Source organism: Danio rerio, chromosome 2, assembly GCF_049306965.1.
Source record: "Danio rerio strain Tuebingen ecotype United States chromosome 2, GRCz12tu, whole genome shotgun sequence".
NCBI classification, from domain to species: Eukaryota; Metazoa; Chordata; class Actinopteri; order Cypriniformes; family Danionidae; genus Danio; species Danio rerio.
This window is the reverse complement of record NC_133177.1, coordinates 31363470-31382127: the sequence shown is the minus strand read 5'-3', so window position 1 is coordinate 31382127 and position 18658 is coordinate 31363470. Positions and strand designations below refer to the sequence as shown.

Sequence of the window (18658 nt, the reverse complement as noted above, 5' to 3'; positions counted from 1 at the left end):
GTCACGATCTCTCTCTCTATCTTGGAAATGCCAGTATTGATTCTTGTTTTACCGCTCCTCTTGTCTGAGAATTGTCTTGAGTTGCTTGATCTATCCATATATTTTCAGTTTATGGAGATGTTTTTGGCAAACCAGCCTACAGCAAACAATAATAAATGAGAGGATTGCTGGATGCTACAATTACTAGTGTTCGCTTGCTTTTCCTTAGGGCATATGGTTGTGTTTTCTAGGTTTTTACTTAAGTAAACCATCATCAAGGTTAAGTAAGGGATAACTGATGATGGGTCATTGAATTATTCAAAAAAACAAGGCACAATTAATTAAATTGAACATAGTTTATGCAAATTTTTGCACACTTGACTGAATTATTTTGTCTCTATTTTCTATTGTATAAACTTACTTTTATAATTGCTATTATTGTTTTTTAAAACCAAAATTCAACAAAAACAAGGGCCCCAGGGTTATTTTTTATCTCCCCTTCACTATTTACTTGGATAATCTTCTCTGTATGCATATGCACAAATTGCCCAAACAACATAGTACTTTTAATGTTTTTCTATGAAAGCTTAAGGAGGAAACTGTGTTATATTTTGTGTTTTGTCTTAAAAAAAAAAAAAAAAAAAAACATAAACTAGCTGACAAAAGTCTTGTCAAGAACAACAAATAATAACTTGACTTCTAGTTGATCATTTGGTATCAGAAGTGGCTTATATGAAAAACAAAGGAATCTAGATTTGTTTCTAGGTAAAAAAAAATGCCTTCATTTTTTAATTATTTAATGAGTACAGTAAGGTTTGCCTTTGCTTTAACAAAAGTCTTGTCACTTGACAGAAATAATGTACAGCATAGAATGTAATGTCATGACGCAATGGGAAAATAGTTAATATGTGTAATTGTGTATGACTCCCATGAGCTTGGAGGACTGCATCCATACATCACCGCAATGACTCAAATAACTTATCAATAAATTCATCTAAGAAAGCAAAGAATGCATGGCAAAGAAAGCATTCTTGCTGGACTCCCAGAGTTCATCAAGATTATTTGGCTTCATCTTCAATGCCTCCCCCTTTATCTTACCCCAGACATGCTCAATAATGTTCATTTCTGGTGACTGGGCTGGCCAATCCTGGACCACCTTGACTTTTGATGCGGAGGCTAATGTATGAGAAGGAGTGCTATCCTGCTGAAAAATTTGCCCTTTTCTGTGGTTTGTAATGTAATGGGCAGCACAAATGTCTTGATACTTCAGGCTGTTGATGTTTCCATCCACTCTGCAGATCTCTCGCTTACCCCCATACTACATGTAACCCCAAACCATGATCTTTTCTTTACCAAACTTGACTGATCACTGTAAGAATCTTGGGTCCATGCAGGTTCCAATAGATTTTCTGCAGTATTTGTGATGACTGGGATGTAGTTCAACAGATGATTCAAGGGAAAAGTCTACCTTATGCCACTTTTCCAAATGATCAACTAGAAATCAAGTTATTACATGTCGTTCTTACAACTCGGATGGACAACTAGACTTTTGTCCGGCAGTGTACAGTGATGATGTATGCATGTATACAAAATGCCTAAAGAACATTTTGGTGGCTGTTATTTTTGAGATTTTTAAAAGCACAATTAAAAGTGGCAGTGCTTTGTACATTTTATTTTTTATTAATGATATAAAGTAAACCCGATGTAGCCAGGGTTGGTGAGTGATGTTATCCTGCGGTTCCATTTAAAGACTTTCCTAACTTGTGTCCTCTGATCCAGAGGAGTTCGTTCTCCCTGATCAATCTTGCCTGAACTTTTAACAACACAAGTCTGAACTTTGCATACTTAATAAGAAATGGCTGAAGAAACAGGAGTTTAACTCTCATTAGCAATAAATATCTGTTTACTGTATGTCGAAAAAAACAAAATATGTTAGTTTAGTTTATGTTAGATTACCAGTTACTTGAGGGATTCTGATTACATAACTTGTATGACTTGTAATAAATTATTGCCAAAACTTATACAGTATGTTATTTCAGCAGCTAGAAGCTGTTTACACTGGACGCAAAAAAAGCAAACGTCCACATCCTTTTGTCCTTCATGTCAGAAGAAAATGAAGGGTTGGAGTAATCAGTTAGTCAGCAGTTTGTAGTTTACATCACTGCCAGTGTACATAAAATCACAGATTTTATTGGGTTTTAAGTCGTGTCATGTTGCATCCCTTTTGTGTGGTTTAGACCAGTTTTAACAAATCCTTCTGCCAAAATCTTCATGGAAAAGAAAACTCAAAAAACAATCAGAGCAGTTACTGAATCAGCACATCATCACAGCTGCCATGAAGAAAGTTGTGTATTCACATTTCTATGCTCACGATAAGATGTAATAGAATAAATCTGTTCTCTAGGCTTGTACTCAATTAAAAGAAATGACAAGAAACAACTAAACTAAACAAGAATCCCATTAGAGCTTAAATGGTTGTTGATATAATTATACATCATGTGATAAGAAACACTCCAATAGTTGTTAGAGTGAAATACCAAGATGAAAATTGATATTAATTTCGCTGTACTGATTTACTGACACTAAGCCTAATGGTTATATGCCAAAATAAAGAAATCAGAGTGTCCACTATTAAGCCATCAGCTACAATTTACTGCAGTTCACATTAATGTAGCTCTATCGGCAAAGTTTTATTTACATCCTCTCTGCCATCATTGAATTCAATTTGAGGTGGAAAACTGGTAACGGATAGCTTAATAAAGCTGCTCCTCTCCCGGTGCATTGCTGCAATGGGCCCGTACAAGCAGAAGAGGGGAATGAGAAAAAAATCCTCTCTCTATTACCCCGGAGGACCACTTAAAACATCTCCTATAGAAGAGGAAATAAATGAGGGCACCAATCTCTCATCTCCACAAAAGCTCAATGCGCAGGCAGGGCTACGGAGCCTGGGGTAACGGAGGAGGGGGCTGCGAGGTGGAGGCTCAAAGAGAGCAGAGGAGCACCTATCAATCTCCTTTGACAACCTGTCCTGTTTTCTTCCTTTATGCCAAGCCAGAGAGCATCCCTCATCCGTGTCCACTCCACCCCGGCTCCTATACTTTTCCTCTGCTCCTCTATGCCGTTCAATCTCTTTCTCTCACCCAGAAGGGATTCTGTCATCTACTATCGGCTCTGTCGTTAACAAGAAGGGAACACATCAAAGTGAGGCTGAAACCTCAGGAGGGGAGAGATCAAAGTTTGGCTCTAATCTCATCAGGAATGAGGCAGATTGATGAAGATTTGAAGAAGGGTGGTGGTCCGCTCAAAGACAGGATCGGCAGAGGGGAACCCGGGATCTGTCTTTCAATCAGCCAGACGCTTTATATGGACACCTAATACTGTCAGGGAACGAGACTGTGTCCTGAAGTTTTCCTGCTCTTTGATTATTTTATTACCATTTCAAAAGAATATATGAATGACTGCAGGTGAACGGCCAAGCAAAAAGTCAAATTAACCTGCGTCACCTTTTATATGGCAATCTTTATACTCCTCCGGAAGCCTCAATCGACTTTTCCATCTCCTTTGCCAAACAGTTTCCTGCCATTTGTGAGGGTTAGCACAACTAGGGTGCTCTCTGGAAGCGTTTGCGTGCCTCTTTTTGCTGCAATCAACCCTATCCGATATCTCTATATGATTGTAGCACACTCTGCTGGTTACTGCAGTTGACACACAAGCGTGAGATACGGCTTATCAGCTTTTAGGCAATAAATCAACCACCTTAGAATGCATGTAAATGCAGAATATGTAGATTTTAGGCTGTGTTAATGGTAGCAGTTTGTTTCGATGGGCTCCTTCAAACATTCTATTGACTGTAAGTAACTGCATGTTAACTTGAAGTGATTAAAGTATAAGCAGATTTAAGTAGACTATCTGCTTAAAGGGGTAGTTCACCGTAGAATTAACAAGTACAACATTATTACTTTTAAACTGTACTGTAGCTTCATCAAATGATCATGAGTGTGCTCATGACAGCCTTGAGCTTGAAAAATAATGATGTACATCAGATACTGAGAATATCTGAAAGAAATCCTAAAAGAGAATCTATTCTTACATTTTAATATAGGCTACAGATTCCAGAATAAGCACAAGTACCACTTTGACGAACAACACATCATGACTTTTCTATCCATTGTAAACAAACAGCATCAGCTCCTGTGTGAATTTGAGCCTATACAATATATATATATATATATATATATATATATATATATATATATATATATATATATATATATATATATATATATATATATATATATATATATATATATATATATATATATATCAGCAATATCACACAAGTAGCTGTGTAATATGGAACAATATTGCAATATTGCGTGGATACAAGCAACCCAGGCTCATTCGGATTACGTACCGTTATATACATTTCTAGAGGGAGCAAAATACGTGCCATTCGTGCCTGCTCTTCTCACGTAAATCCACCAGAGGCCACTGTTAACTAACTCGCTGACTGACTGACTGACTCCACCCTACCCTCCCCCTTCCCTTAACCCGACCAATAGTACTTTGAAAAGCACCAATTGACCCACCCACCTTTGAAAAGCAATCCAGAAAAAGAACGCTTTACTTATTTATTTTATTTTTTGGCTCGTTTAAAAACAAAATGCAGCCATACGTGGCTCCAACTACATAATTCACAATCTCCAGAACTGTATAAAGGGCTACATATTCAGATTGAGCCTATGTTGGATATAAGTGTGATATTATGTTTATGCAACAGTTCAGCAACACAAACGTGTAAATAAAACATCAACCAATAAAAACAGCCACCATGTTCTTGAAAACACGTTTGTGTGAGGAACTATGGTACTTTCTTCTGCCATGGATTCAAGTTGACCATTTTACAGCTGAGAAAAACCCTAAGTAGTTAATTGAAAATGTCACTGTAGAAACAGTTAGAAAGGAATATCTAGTTGCTCTGTTAAAATAATAGCATACTTTATTAAGTGGCATAGAGTATTATTTATGAGACAGAGAGAGAGAGACAGAGTAAGAGAGAGAGAGAGAGAGAGAAAGAGATGGAAGGAGGGTAAGTCTCAAGCGGTTCATACTAGTAAAAATATTAGTTTCAATGTCAGCTGTGGAAAGAAATCATTCTAATAGTAAATGGTATTTTTCTCAAATATTCTTCCCATGACAACATTGCTTACATCTTGTTGTAGAAAAAAAGTATTTTTTGCTTGTTCCTTTTCAATAAAACAAGTCTTTGCTATTGACTACAAAGTCTCTTGGCACCATCTAAAGGTGTGACAATTTAGCCAGCTCTGAAATCAGTCACATTAGCACACACACACACACACACACACACACACACACACACACACACACACACACACACACACACACACACACACACACACACACACACACCCACTGTTTTACATAATTTGAATAATAATATTTAATAATCAGAAGCGTTTATAAAAATCACTACAAAAAAAAAATGAATAATAGTTTAGTTAGACTAAAGACTGACAGATATATCTAAAAGAAAAAAATCTTGTTTAAAACCACTTTATAGACATACAACAGCAGTAGATTCCAGAAGAACTGTCCGAGGTAAGGATGCATGGCTAGAAGGCTATCTGTCCTTAATTGCTCCAGAGTGTTGTTGATGAAATATAGTCTAAATTATAGTTCAACTTGACAAAAGGGACAGTCAGAGAAGTATTTAAACTTAATTATGTAACCCGCTTATTAAGTGTGATGTCACGCGAAGCAGCATTTGGGTCCAATACAAAGTAAAGTAATACTTTAGAAAATCACGTTTGCAATATATATATCCATGCCTAATATCTGATGGCCAGAAAGTGATTTTTTTTTTTTTTTTTATAAAATGCTAAAATATTGATTTCTGATATTCACCAAGTCCAGAGACTGCTGTGTACACCATGATTTTATATAAAAATTCACTTTAATGTGTGATATAACTAAAAAGTGGTCATAAACAAATATTTTCCTAATTCAAATGAGTAGCGGCTTGGACCCGGAAACAGTATTTCATACATCACCGATATGTCACGACTTAACAAGCGGATACAAGCTTTTCTCTGTGTTTGATTGTATTTTTTATTTACACGATTAAGTTGTTAAACTGTTGTATAAATGCAATATCACATGAGTAGCATTATGATATGGCTGTATATAAGTACTGTTGGAAAAGTAACTATGGACTACTGTAGATACTGTGCACTAATGCTACCCATGTGATATTGCAATATACAAGTATATGCAATATATACATTTTTTCTTTTAAATTGCCGATACCCATTGTGTTGCATTGTGAATCACCATGATCCATAGTAACTGGTCTGTTCTACTGGAAAACATCATGTCACCACCATTTTGTATGACCTGAGGATAAGTAAATTAACTGACTTTTATTTTGGGGATAAATGTTTTATTTTGGTCAATTTCCCCCAATAATCATTCTTCTGGGTATCAGTAACTTGACAACTACATGTCAAGTAATTACTAACCCAATATCACTTTCAAAAAAGTCTAATTAGTTAATGTTAGTTAATGTATTTTTCTAATGCCGAGTTCAGACTGTATGGTTTTAGCCCTGATTTTGACTTGCCAAATGGTTTTTAACAATCGCCATTCGTTCATGTGAGCTACGATCACACAATATGAACTATTAAGGACGCGATATGAGAGAATCGCTGATGACTCACCGATGCCTGTGAGATATTTAGCATGCTAAATATCTGGTGCTGTTGGTGATTTAAATCATGCTGTGAAATGAGTTTTGACTGAAAATAACATCAGCGATCACCCACAGCCAATGAAAGAGCAGCATTTACTAGTACGGGTACCTGCGGGAGGCTGGGGAGAAGTCAAAAGTGCTCATTTTCAGTTTACTTGGACCCAAGAAATGGAGGAAAAACTAGTGTGAATTTGTCAGGAGAACTATGTCTGTTTGATGTGTCATCTGATCAAGATCACAATCAGGTCGAAAAGTAAAAAAAAAATATGTTCAGGAGAAATTGCTAATTCCAGGTGAACAACACAAGTTTCTAAAGCTAAAGCCTTCTTTTTCCATTATGTACTTAGTAACGAAAGAAAGATTACGTGTCCTCGTGTTGTTTTCATGTAACTTCTCACCTTTCTTTGGTTGTGAGACGATGTTTGGACAGAGTTGTCTGTGATTCTTCCTATTTTAAAGTTATGCAGTGTGAACTCCCCTGTCGCCGAGCCATCCTACAGTGTAAACATAACACAGACAGAACGCTAACCCAGATAGTCATGCAGTGTGAAAACATCCGTGATACGACTACTTTGAAAATCATGCAGTCTGAACTCAGCATAACATGAACAAGACATTTATTACAGCATATATTAATCTTTGCTAACATCGGTTAATGAAAATAAATGCTGTACAAGTATTGTTTATAATGTACTTTAAATACATCAGCTAACATGTACTGATGAAACCTTATGGTAAAGTGTGACCACTACACCTAACCTAGCCTGTATCAAAAAAAAGTGTTTCGTCTTATATAACTGCTGAAATTATTACTAACCATGACGGCATTTGACATTTGGTCCTAAGTAGTCATAAATAAGCACGTGTCTTCTCTGGAGCTGTTTAAAAACAACAAAGAGGCGCTGAACTGTAAAGAAGGGGTTAACGTAATGTCAGGGGTAAAGGGTTTGTGCCAACAGGCAAATTGAAAGGCTTCCTGCTGTTGTCTTAGCAACAAATGCAAAACCTTAAAATGCAGGCGAACATGACAGACTTTTTTTCAGCATACATTTTAAAACACAAAAATATCAAGCATACCATTCTCAAGTGTTCCTAGAAATAAATCTAGAAAATAATCATCATATTGTGGTGTGACATTGGAATCTATTGTGCAAAAAAGATTGCTTGACTTCATCAGAATTGACTTCTACTGTTAATTAAATCTTTATTTGAATGTCATATATTTTTATAACATATAGCCTTGACTGCTGTAGCTGCTCTGGTAAAGTACGATTGTACAACTTGTCTCATTGTATACACATAGTAACATTAACAGCTACATAACGTTATTTTTTTTTGCATAGGATTTGATACGTTCTGAAATGTAGAATTTTGATGTATCGAAACATTTACAGCCTAACCATTACATAGTTACAGCTAATTTTTTTGTTATTATTTCATGAGGACACAGATGCACTAAATCAATATTAAAAATCTTTCTTACAACAAAAAATCTCTAATATTAATATTAAAATTACATTAAGTTTGATATTTGTTGACAAAATTATCATTATTATATAATTGCTTATTATTATAAATGTCACATAAGGCTTAGCTAAGCAAAAAGTTCTCTATAATGTAAAACCCAACAGTCAACTTTATCAAATGAAATGAGTGTAGTTAACTCAAAATTGACTAAAAGTTAGTGTTGAAGGAAATGAGTTAGTTAAATGCCTCACTACTTCAACTTAAATAAAGTAAGTTCACAGTACTCATAAAGCTTAGTTTTTATAACTAAAATGGTTTGTTGCAATCGGTTTCCTCAAACAGTTTGAGTTGCCTTAACTTATTAGGTTTTACAGTACTCAGTTGGTTTGAGTTCTTTTCATATATTGGGTTTTACTTTGCTCAAATTGCTTCGTTTACCCATATGGATTAACTTCACATTACTCATTAGGATTAGTTTTTGAACTTAAATGGTTTGTTGTAATCGGTTTTCCCAAATGGTTTGTGTTACCTTAACTTTTTTTTTTTTTTTTAAGATTGTATTTTTGGCCTTTTTGCCTTTATTAGATAGGACAGTATTGACACAGGAAGCGAAGTGGGAGAGAGAGAGGGGGTAGGGTAGGGAAATGTCGTTGAGCCGGGATTCGAACTCGCGACGCCCTGACATGCTATTGCACCATATGTCGGCGCGCTAACCACTAGGCTATTGCGCCGACGAGTTGCCTTAACTTTTTGAGTTTTACAGTGTAAAAATTGTCTCATATGCTTACTTATAACCACCATAATTAGCCCTAGAATGTAAATTTTGATTAGACCATATAGAGAAAGATTGAATATCAATGAGTTTTGCATCAACAGAGTGTTTTAATCTCAATTGGACAATTTTTCACCAGGATTTCTCACAAATTTACAAGTAAACAATGGTGTTTGAGGCTCACTGTGTTACATTCATGTACTGAACTCTGAGCCTACACTATAAAAAATGCAGGACTCCACACAATTCATTCATGTTTTCCTAACACAAATCAATTGGCTTTTGACAAATTTATGTTAATTGAACATAAAAACAAATATGTTGTCCCAATGAAATCTTAGGAATTGTGTTGTTTCAGCTCATTTTAAATTAACATATATATATATATATATATATATATATATATATATATATATATATATATATATATATATATATATATATATATATATTGAGTGTATAGGACTATCCAGATTTTCATTCTATGCCACATTTAGTTTAATTTAAATGTCTGTAAAATGGTATTGAAACGATTTATTGTTCATAATTTAATGATGTTTGAATAGGTTTACAAAAAAATACTGAGTAGGAATGTGTGTGTGTGTCTGCATGAGTGCGTGCGTCTGTGTGTGTTTGTGTGTTTTGTGTCTATTATCCCTGATCTGCAGTGTTGAAAGTTCTATTCTGTTCCCTGTTATTGACAATCTCCACTAACAAGCATAATATGAAACAGATCACAGACTGTCTCTAAGCCAAAAACACTGCATGCGACACTCATTTGTCATCTGCTGATTTGGCCACAGCCTTCAATAAAAGGCTGTGACTTTTGAGATTAGATCAAAAAGGGTAAGCACGGGTGGTCACCCGCAGATGCACAAACCATGGCGAATACAAACACCCCTTATATCCCTCTGTTTGTGCAGCGAACCTGCTGTGGCTTAAATATTCCACCCCCCTCCCTCCCTCCATCACTGTCATGGTAGTGGTCCACCTTTTAAACCTCATCCATCAGGACACTAGCATATCCTCTTCCCTAAATACGCTCTTGGCATCATATCCGTGTTTTATGTATCATCAGCAGCCCAGCAGTTCAGATGCCCTCTTGTTCTACTTGGGATAGAGTAAAGCTTGGACAAAAGGATGGGCGTCACTTTGGAAGACCCACATGTGAGTCAGCCATCAGCCAGGTTCATGAATCTACTCCGGGTTGGGGAGACAAGATAATGTGTGTCCTCACTGAATAGCCTTGAGTGACAAAACAGTATCTTTCAATAGGAGAAGTCCCATCAAATAAACAACTCGTAAAGCCATTGAATGATAAAGCGGAGCGTGATATGCCCACTCAATGGCAAACGACACAAAAGGCAGAAGTCGACAGCACAGTTCATTCCCACTGAGTGGGTTTGAAAAGAAGAAAAATATAACTGAGCTACTGCAGTTTGTCATGCAAAGGGCAAACAGATGTTAGAGGGCATTAGTGTATGCCCACTTTACCAGTAGAGCTCTTTTCCATTCAATTTCTGCCATATGAGTTTTATAAAGTCCTTGTTAAAATGTTCTAAAGCCGCTTTTTCACTGCACACAACATTTGGACACGACTGTTAAAATACGCCCCTTGTTGCTGTAGCACGGAGTTTTCAGTTTTGTCATGGACAATGGGAGAGAAGCTGTTGTCGCAGTGTCCGAAATGCCCGAGTCCGAGTGCAAAAGCAAGAGCCTTTATTCTCTGTGTGTTCACCATTGTTGAATGAATGCAATACTAGAAACAATACATAACGTAGAATACCGCACAAGGTACTAAACCAAACTAAAGGGTATAAATACACAAGAACATGATGACACTGATTATACATGGGAGGAACACAGGTGGAGCTAATGAACATTGAGAAACGGTGGGAAACAAAACAAAGGAGCACATGGGGATGGTCACGTGGCGAAAACATAAGCACATGGAACACAGGACCTGACACACATATTGGTGTGAAGGCAGACAGCGTTGTCACCAGTGTGGCCAGAGCAAACTTTGACGTTCTCACCGCATTCGGTGTGAGCGCATATTTATGTAGAGATTTGCTTGCTGTTTGGAAACATGTTTGGTACAGTATAAATTTTTTCTATGCATAAAACAACACATTTATGTAAACAAATGTATTCAACAAAAGCAGAATAGTCACTTAACTAACTCATTTTTTTGAACTCATAATGTTTTCTTAGCAATTCAAAATTTACAGTAAACTAGGGCTTCCTGAGGTTGCATTGTTGCATAAATAAATACACAGATTTTGTGAAAAATCACACACAAAATGCTGCTATAAGCAACTTTACATTTTAGCGAACGCAGTATCTGCATCTGTGCAATTCAGGCTTGAACCCTAAACCAGAGTAAATCTATTTTGTTGGTGGTGTTTTTTTTTTATGACTCTAAACCTAATCTGCCATTCTCATCTGCAATAATTCTACTTTTTGGAACTCCTTCGAGCCATTTGTCAGATCCTCACCAAACTTTGCATATGCCAGCTCTAGATCCTGCTGGTTTCCTGCAGCAGAGTTCATTCTTAAATTGAGTGGGTTTGCAAAGCAAAAAATACAACTGTGCCACTGCAGATTGCCACGGGTGATCCACGCAAAGGCTAAACAGCTGTTTGAAAGGCCACGGCCCCTATAATCTTACCCAAGGCATTGCAGTACAATATTGCAAATATCACCACTGCCATATGGGGCATCATTCTTCCGCAAATGTGGGCTTACACAGTCCTTATTACCTCTGACATTAACATTCATCCAAAAGCATTTCCTATTCCTCATCTGTCCCACATCCCGACTCTTCTAGCCTCTAATAACCCCATTTATAAAAGTATGTAATTTCTATCATTTGTTTTAATGGCATTTTGACTTATGTAGGTCAGCGGCTTGGTGCGAGTCAGTCAAATTTGAACCACAGAGTTTATGTAATCAGAAATTAGTCTTGCACATTAAAAGGGCAAATGAAGCGAAAGGAATTCATTTACCAAAGGGTGGTATTTGGATGGAAGATGAAAGCGTCGAGGGCCTCTACAGGGCACGGCGCATGCAGCCTCTTTGACACGGGATCTTGTTCCAACATTTTTCTGCATTACAGCATTGAGTGGATCCGAACTGAAATACTTTTACTCCGGCTGTTCGAATACTTGAGCGGTTAATTGAACTGACCCTGCGGCTTTGTTTTGGTAATGATTTTAGAAAATACAGGGATCATGATTAGGTCTTTGGTTCAATATATGGAAGGAAAATTTACTGCGTTTGAGTCTCGTCCAAATGATTTTCATCACTAAATGAATGGAGGCAGCGGTGCAGCCATTTTGACCATGCTTAGCTTAATATGATTTTGTAAAGTACTATTATTTTTTTTTTTGCATTAATTAATTAGTATTTTAATTAGCTATTTTGAATTAGCTTTTTTATTGTGGTTTTACATTTAAGTGTGTCATTTTTCATTACATTCAAGTAATTTTGTATTAGTAAATGCACTTTTCATTTTATTATTCCTATTTTGTTCGTCTTCATTTAAATTTCAGTGTTGGTCATTCATTCATTCATTTTATTTTCGGCTTAGTTCCTTTATTAATCAGGGGTTGCCAACTTATGGAGCATATGTTTTATGCAGTGTATGCTCTTCCAGCTGCAACTTATTACTGGGAAGCACCCATGCACTCTCATTCACACACATACACTACGGACAATTTAGCCTATTTAATTCAATTATATCGCATTTCTTTGAACACTTTGAGCACCCAAAGTAAACCCATGCGAACACAAGGAGAACATGCAAACTCAGAAATGCCAACTGACCCAGCCGGGGTTCAAACTTGCGATCTTCTTGCTGTGAGGTGATCGTGCTACCCACTGCGCCACACTGATGGCCAGTGGTAGTCATTTAATTAGTAATTTACGTATTTCAGAAACTGCTGATCTACTAGGGTTTTCATGCACAACCATTTCAAGAGTTTGCAGAGAATGGTCCGAACAAGGGAATATATCCAGTGAGAGGCAGTTCTGGGGGGCAAATGCCTTGTTGATGCCAGAGGTTAAAGGAGAATGGCCAGACTGGTTTGAGCTTGTAAAAAGGCAGAGCATTTCTGAACGCACAACACATTGAACCTTGAGGCGAATGGGATACAGCAGTAGAAGATCACACCGGGTGTCACTCCTGTCAGCTAAGTACAGGAAACTGAGGCTACAATTCTAATTTCCAAAAATTGCACAATAAAAAACTGGAAATACGTTGCCTGGTTGGATGAGTCTCGATTTCTGCTACAACTCGGATTCGGATGGTAGGATCAGAATTTGGCGTCAACAACATGAAAGCATGGATTCATCCTGCTTTGTATCAATAGTTTAGACTGGTGGTGGTGGTGTAATGGTGTGGAGGCTCTTGGCATACGTTGAGCCCATTGATACCAATTGAGCATTGTGTCAACGCCACAGACTACCTGAGTATTTTTGCTGACAATGTCTATCTCTTCATGAAGCCATCTTCTGATGGCTACTTCCAGCAGGATAATGTATCATGTCATTGAGCGCGAATCATCTCAGAATTATTTTTTGAACATGACAATGAGTTCATTGAACTCAAATGGCATCCACATCACCAGATCTCAATGCAATAGGATACCTTTGGGATGTGGTGGAATGGGAGATTCGCATCATGGATGTGCAGCCAACAAATCTGCAGCAACTGCATGATGCTATTATGTCAAAATGGACCAAAATCTCTGAGGAATATTTCCAGTGTCTTGTTGAATATATGCCATGAAGGATTAAGGCAGTTTTGAAGGCAAATGGGGGTTCAACAAGGTACTAGTAAGGTGTACCTAATAAAGAGAGTGTATATATACACTATACAGAAAGAAAGAAAGAAAGAAAGAAAGAAAGAAAGAAAGAAAGAAAGAAAGAAAGAAAGAAAGAAAGAAAGAAAGAAAGAAAGAAAGAAAGAAAGAAAGAGATTGATTTGTACAAGTTACCATGCTTTTATTTCAATTTTAAATCCTGATGTTGATCATGACTCCCCTTTCTGCTTGCAGGGAGATACTGTATTTCATGCATTTATAAAATGTTTCAGACTTGGATCTTTGTATACTGTTTTACAGAACTGTTGTGTCTTTTAGAGAAACCTTTTCCACACAAATCTTTATTTGTGGATTTAAATGTGTTCCAAGGACACATTTTAAATGTTAACTTCTTAACCTTTAATTAGCAAAAGCTAAAATGGCAGTATTTAGAACCAAAAAGCAAAAAAATTAAAATTTTATTTGCAGTTTTTTTTATTATAATTATTCAAAAATATTTTATTTTATATTTTAAAAGCTTTGGATGATCTTCCCACTTTTGAGTTAATGTGGTGTTAAGATGGTGTTCCGTGTGAGGCTTATGAAAGTTATTTGTTTTTTTTTGCTCCCATTTTTTAATCTTTTTTGTGAAATAATTGTTCAGATAATTATTAATATTTTTGTAATAAAGTGTTTTGAAAAGAAAGAATTTATTTAAAAAGACAACATTTATGTAATATCTTTTTTTAATTAGTTTTATCTGAGTGTTATTGACTATCATATAATAGAAATACTATATATACTATACAATACTATACTATACTATAAAGAAAGAAAGAAAGAAAGAAAGAAAGAAAGAAAGAAAGAAAGAAAGAAAGAAAGAAAGAAAGAAAGAAAGAAAGAAAGAAAGAAAAAAAAAGAGTTTCTTTTATGAACTCATATTTCTATGTTGTTTATGTTGTCATTCTGTTATTTCCCCCATCACACCAAACCTGTATGTCTTCCCTCTGTGGAAGATTCTGTAAAATAACACACAAGCCTACATTTGTGGAAAACATCTCAGCAGTTATTTTTTACGAGTTTATTATTTGGCCCTGAACTTATAGTCAGCAAGATCTACAAACTTTCACTGCAACAAAAATAAAAACAGCTCTCCAAAATAACTTGTTTGCATGAATACAAAATATAAATATGCCAAGATAACTAATGCATAACGCAGAGAAAATATCGGAATAGATTTAATTTTATGCAAATAAATATGTGCCTGTGAGACATAGATTTACAGCCCATTCTGCTGTTTGTCAGCGGACTGCACACCAACCCTTCACAAACTGGATTCTTCCACATGAATTAAATATGATGTCTATACATTGGCCAGGGTCTGTATCCCACATGCTAGTCTAGAAAAAGATGGAGATGAGAAATGTAACAGGTGTGCTATAAGGATGATGGAGACGGTTTAAAGTAGCCCTCTTCACCCTGCAGCTGAGCAGTTCTGTTAACTCATTTTGCAGACTGAGAAACTCAATTTTTCTAAAAAATTTTTCCCAACAAGCTTACTTAATGTTCATGGAGTGGTTCTTTTTTCGCAGCAAATGCATGAGAAGAGGCTTTATTTTACTGTGTGGCTGTGAATAAAACTGGTGTGACACATTGTGCATTCACTCTAAATTCAACACACCTTAAAAAAACTCAAGAGACAGAACACAGACTGCTGATTTTCAAGGATTTGTGGTATAAGGGAAAAAAGAAGGTTGATTTTTTTTGGTTTCAATAATAAACTCACAGGATAGATTAACCCTGCCACACCTATTGTTAAACATTCTTCTAAAACCTCAAAAATATATGCAAGATATGTACAAACAAATTATGTATTATGTATGGTCACACTTTATTTGGATGGTCCGTTTCTTAAATTTAAGTTACATTGCATCTACATGCGGCGATGTGGTGGCACAGTAAGTAGTGCTTGACTCACAGCAAGAAGGTCGCTGGTACGAGCCTCAGCTGGGTCAGTTGGCATTTCTGTGTGGAGTTTGCTTGTTCTCTCGCATTCCCGTGGGTTTCCTCCGGGTGCTCCGGTTTCCCCCACAAGTCCAAAGACATTCGGTACAGGTGAATTGGGAAAGCTAAATTGTCTGTAGTGTACAGAGTTTCAGTGCTAGTCTGCTGCTATTGACGGTGCTTGCAATTAAGCTGTCTTTCATCTCGTTTTACACTTGAACAACTAAATAAATGCTTAAGTCTATTTAACTAATTGTATTTTAATTACATTACAACATTGATGCTTTAAAAGGAACCTCATAAAATTGAAAATAGTCGCATAAATCTTTCACCGGAATTTTATTGTTGGCTGAAAAACATAAGCTGTGCATTTAGCCCATTGTTTGTGCATCGTGACAGAGGTGAACATTCTAGAAACGCTCATTGGAAAAACACTTTTTACGTAAGCTAGTTTATCCACCAGGGGGCAGAACATATGTAGAGGGTTTATAAATGTGCTTCCTGGAAAGTATTGATTATGTAAATGACTTAAAGGCCTTAGAAAACCCTGCTATTATATATAATGCATACCGCTTCATAGGGCTAAAATCATGAACAGCATCTGTAATCCCACCAGAAAATGCAGGCAAAGCTTGTTATTTATATTTCCCACTTCTTATATATCTTGTAGTTTCCCGATGGATTGCAGTATTGGTCATGGGTCCATCTGTGCTGTCTTTTCTGCATATAGCCAGTATTTGTGCCCCTGAGTGCAAGCATGAGTGATGCTTTAATATTTCCCTTCACCTTCTCCTCTGAATGTTTCCACCTCATTGGTGCTTATCGGCTCTGACTTAGTGACAGTGAATTTAAAAGAGTACATTTACGGGAACTGCACATTAAAAACCCTGCTCGCTATTCACTTCTTGTCTTTCAAACTGATTTCCTTCACCTTTTTTTTTTTCATTTTCGAAACCTCACAACCTGAATAACACATGATCACAAAAGTCCCTTGGCTATTGAATTTAGATCCAGGTTTTTTTTTTTTTACCGGGGGTACCTGAAGGTAACCCAGAGGGGCCATGGAGAAGATATTGTACATAAAATATTATATTTATGACTAATGATCCAATGTTACATACATTCCCCAACCACTTAATTAGGTTTAACTTTTAACTGCCAGTTAAAAGTATAGTTTGCCCAAAAATGAAAATAACCCCATCATTTACCCAGCCACTGTTTATAATTTAAAAATGTAAAATATTTCAGGTTTAAAAAACACATAGATATGTTTCATAAGACATGCATTAACCCCCGATGTATGAGTTAGTTTTACAATGGATTTATGTGCTTTTGGAAGCTTTAAAAAAAGCCACTATCCAACACTGCTATACAAAAAGGAAGAGGCAGGATAAAAAAAATTAAACTACCCTGACTTTGTCTGACAGAAAAATAGGATGACTTGAGAGTGAATTAATTATGGGACAATTTTTATTTTCGTTTGAATTAATCTTTTAATGGGGCGACGCAGTGGCGCAGTAGGTAGTGCTGTCGCCTCACAGCAAGAAGGTTGCTGGTTCGAGCCTCGGCTGGGTAAGTTGGTGTTTCTGTTTGGAGTTTGCATGTTCTCCCTGCGGTTTCCTCCGGGTCCTCCGGTTTCCCCCACAGTCCAAAAGACATGTGGTACAGGTGAATTGGGTAGGCTAAATTGTCCATGGTGTATGAATGTGAGTGAGTGTCTGTGGATGTTTCCCAGAGATGGGTTGCGGCTGGAAAGGGATCCGCTGTGTAAAAACATGCTGGATAAGTTGGCGGTTCATTCTGCTGTGGCAACCCTGGATTAATAAAGGGACTAAGCCGAAAAGAAAATGAATGAATGTATGCCTTTAATGATAATAATAAGACGAAGAAGAAGAAGTAAAAATGATTTGTAATGTGCCTTTCTTACACTCAAAACACTCAACTCAAAAGGCAAAATACTAACAATAACAGAAATTGCACAACAATAAAAAAAGATGCAACAAAACAATAAAAATAAGAACCATAAAATAGAATAAAAAAAGTTAACAAAAATGATCAACCTAAATTAAAAAGCAATGCTATTAAGGTGAGTCTTAAGAAGTTTCTTAAAACAGTCCAGAGAAGCGGCATTCTTAATGCAGATAGGTAGTGCATTCCATAGCTTAGGTGCACTATATGAGAAAGCCCTACCATCCATGGTCTTGAGTTTACAGCGTGGCTGATACAGTGTAAGCCCAGATGCCGAACAAAAACTGTGGGCTGGTTACAAATGTAATCAGGTGGTAGCCCATGCATTGCGTTGAAGGTTAAAACTAAGGTTATAAAACCAATCCAAGACATAATAGGAAGCCAGTGTAGTGGTTGAAGTATGGCCGTAATAGGTGGCGTGATGATGTGTGTGTCAGAACCCGTGCAGCGGAATTTTGAATATACTTTAGTACAAATATCTATTCAGCCAATCACGTTGCAGCAAATCAAAGTAGTAAGGCATGTAGATGTGGTCGAGACAATCTGCTAAAGTTCAAATGCTGGAGGAAAATGGGGAAGAAAGATCTTTTAATGACTTTAAATGTACAGTAGCCTGGTTGTTTGTGTCAGACAGGCTTGTATGAGTATTCCAGAATCTACTGATGTACTGGGATTTTTTCCATCTGTAGGGTTTATAGAATAATTTCTGCAAAGAAAGAGAAAGTACCCATTGAGGGGCATTCCTGTGAGCAAAATGCTTTGATAACGCAAAAGGTGATTGAAAAAAAGGATTATTTCTAACTGAGAGGAAAAACATTTAATATTTAAAGCATCATGCACAGCAATCTATAATATGTTGAGTTACAGCCACATAAAAGCGCAACGGTGCCACTT

General features: G+C 36.6%; 1 long non-coding RNA gene across 5 annotated transcripts in view; it reads right to left on the bottom strand.

Moving 5' to 3' along the window:
* LOC137487827 (uncharacterized) overlaps positions 1–18658 on the bottom strand; it is a 63391-nt gene that overhangs the window by 10119 nt on the left and 34614 nt on the right. The window contains exon 3 of one of the 5 annotated variants that reach the window (XR_012392353.1): positions 7147–7242. The exons of the other annotated variants lie outside the window; for them this stretch is intronic. This is a non-coding gene — a long non-coding RNA (uncharacterized lncRNA). The remainder of the gene's footprint in view (positions 1–7146; positions 7243–18658) is intronic. 5 annotated transcript variants of the gene reach the window in all.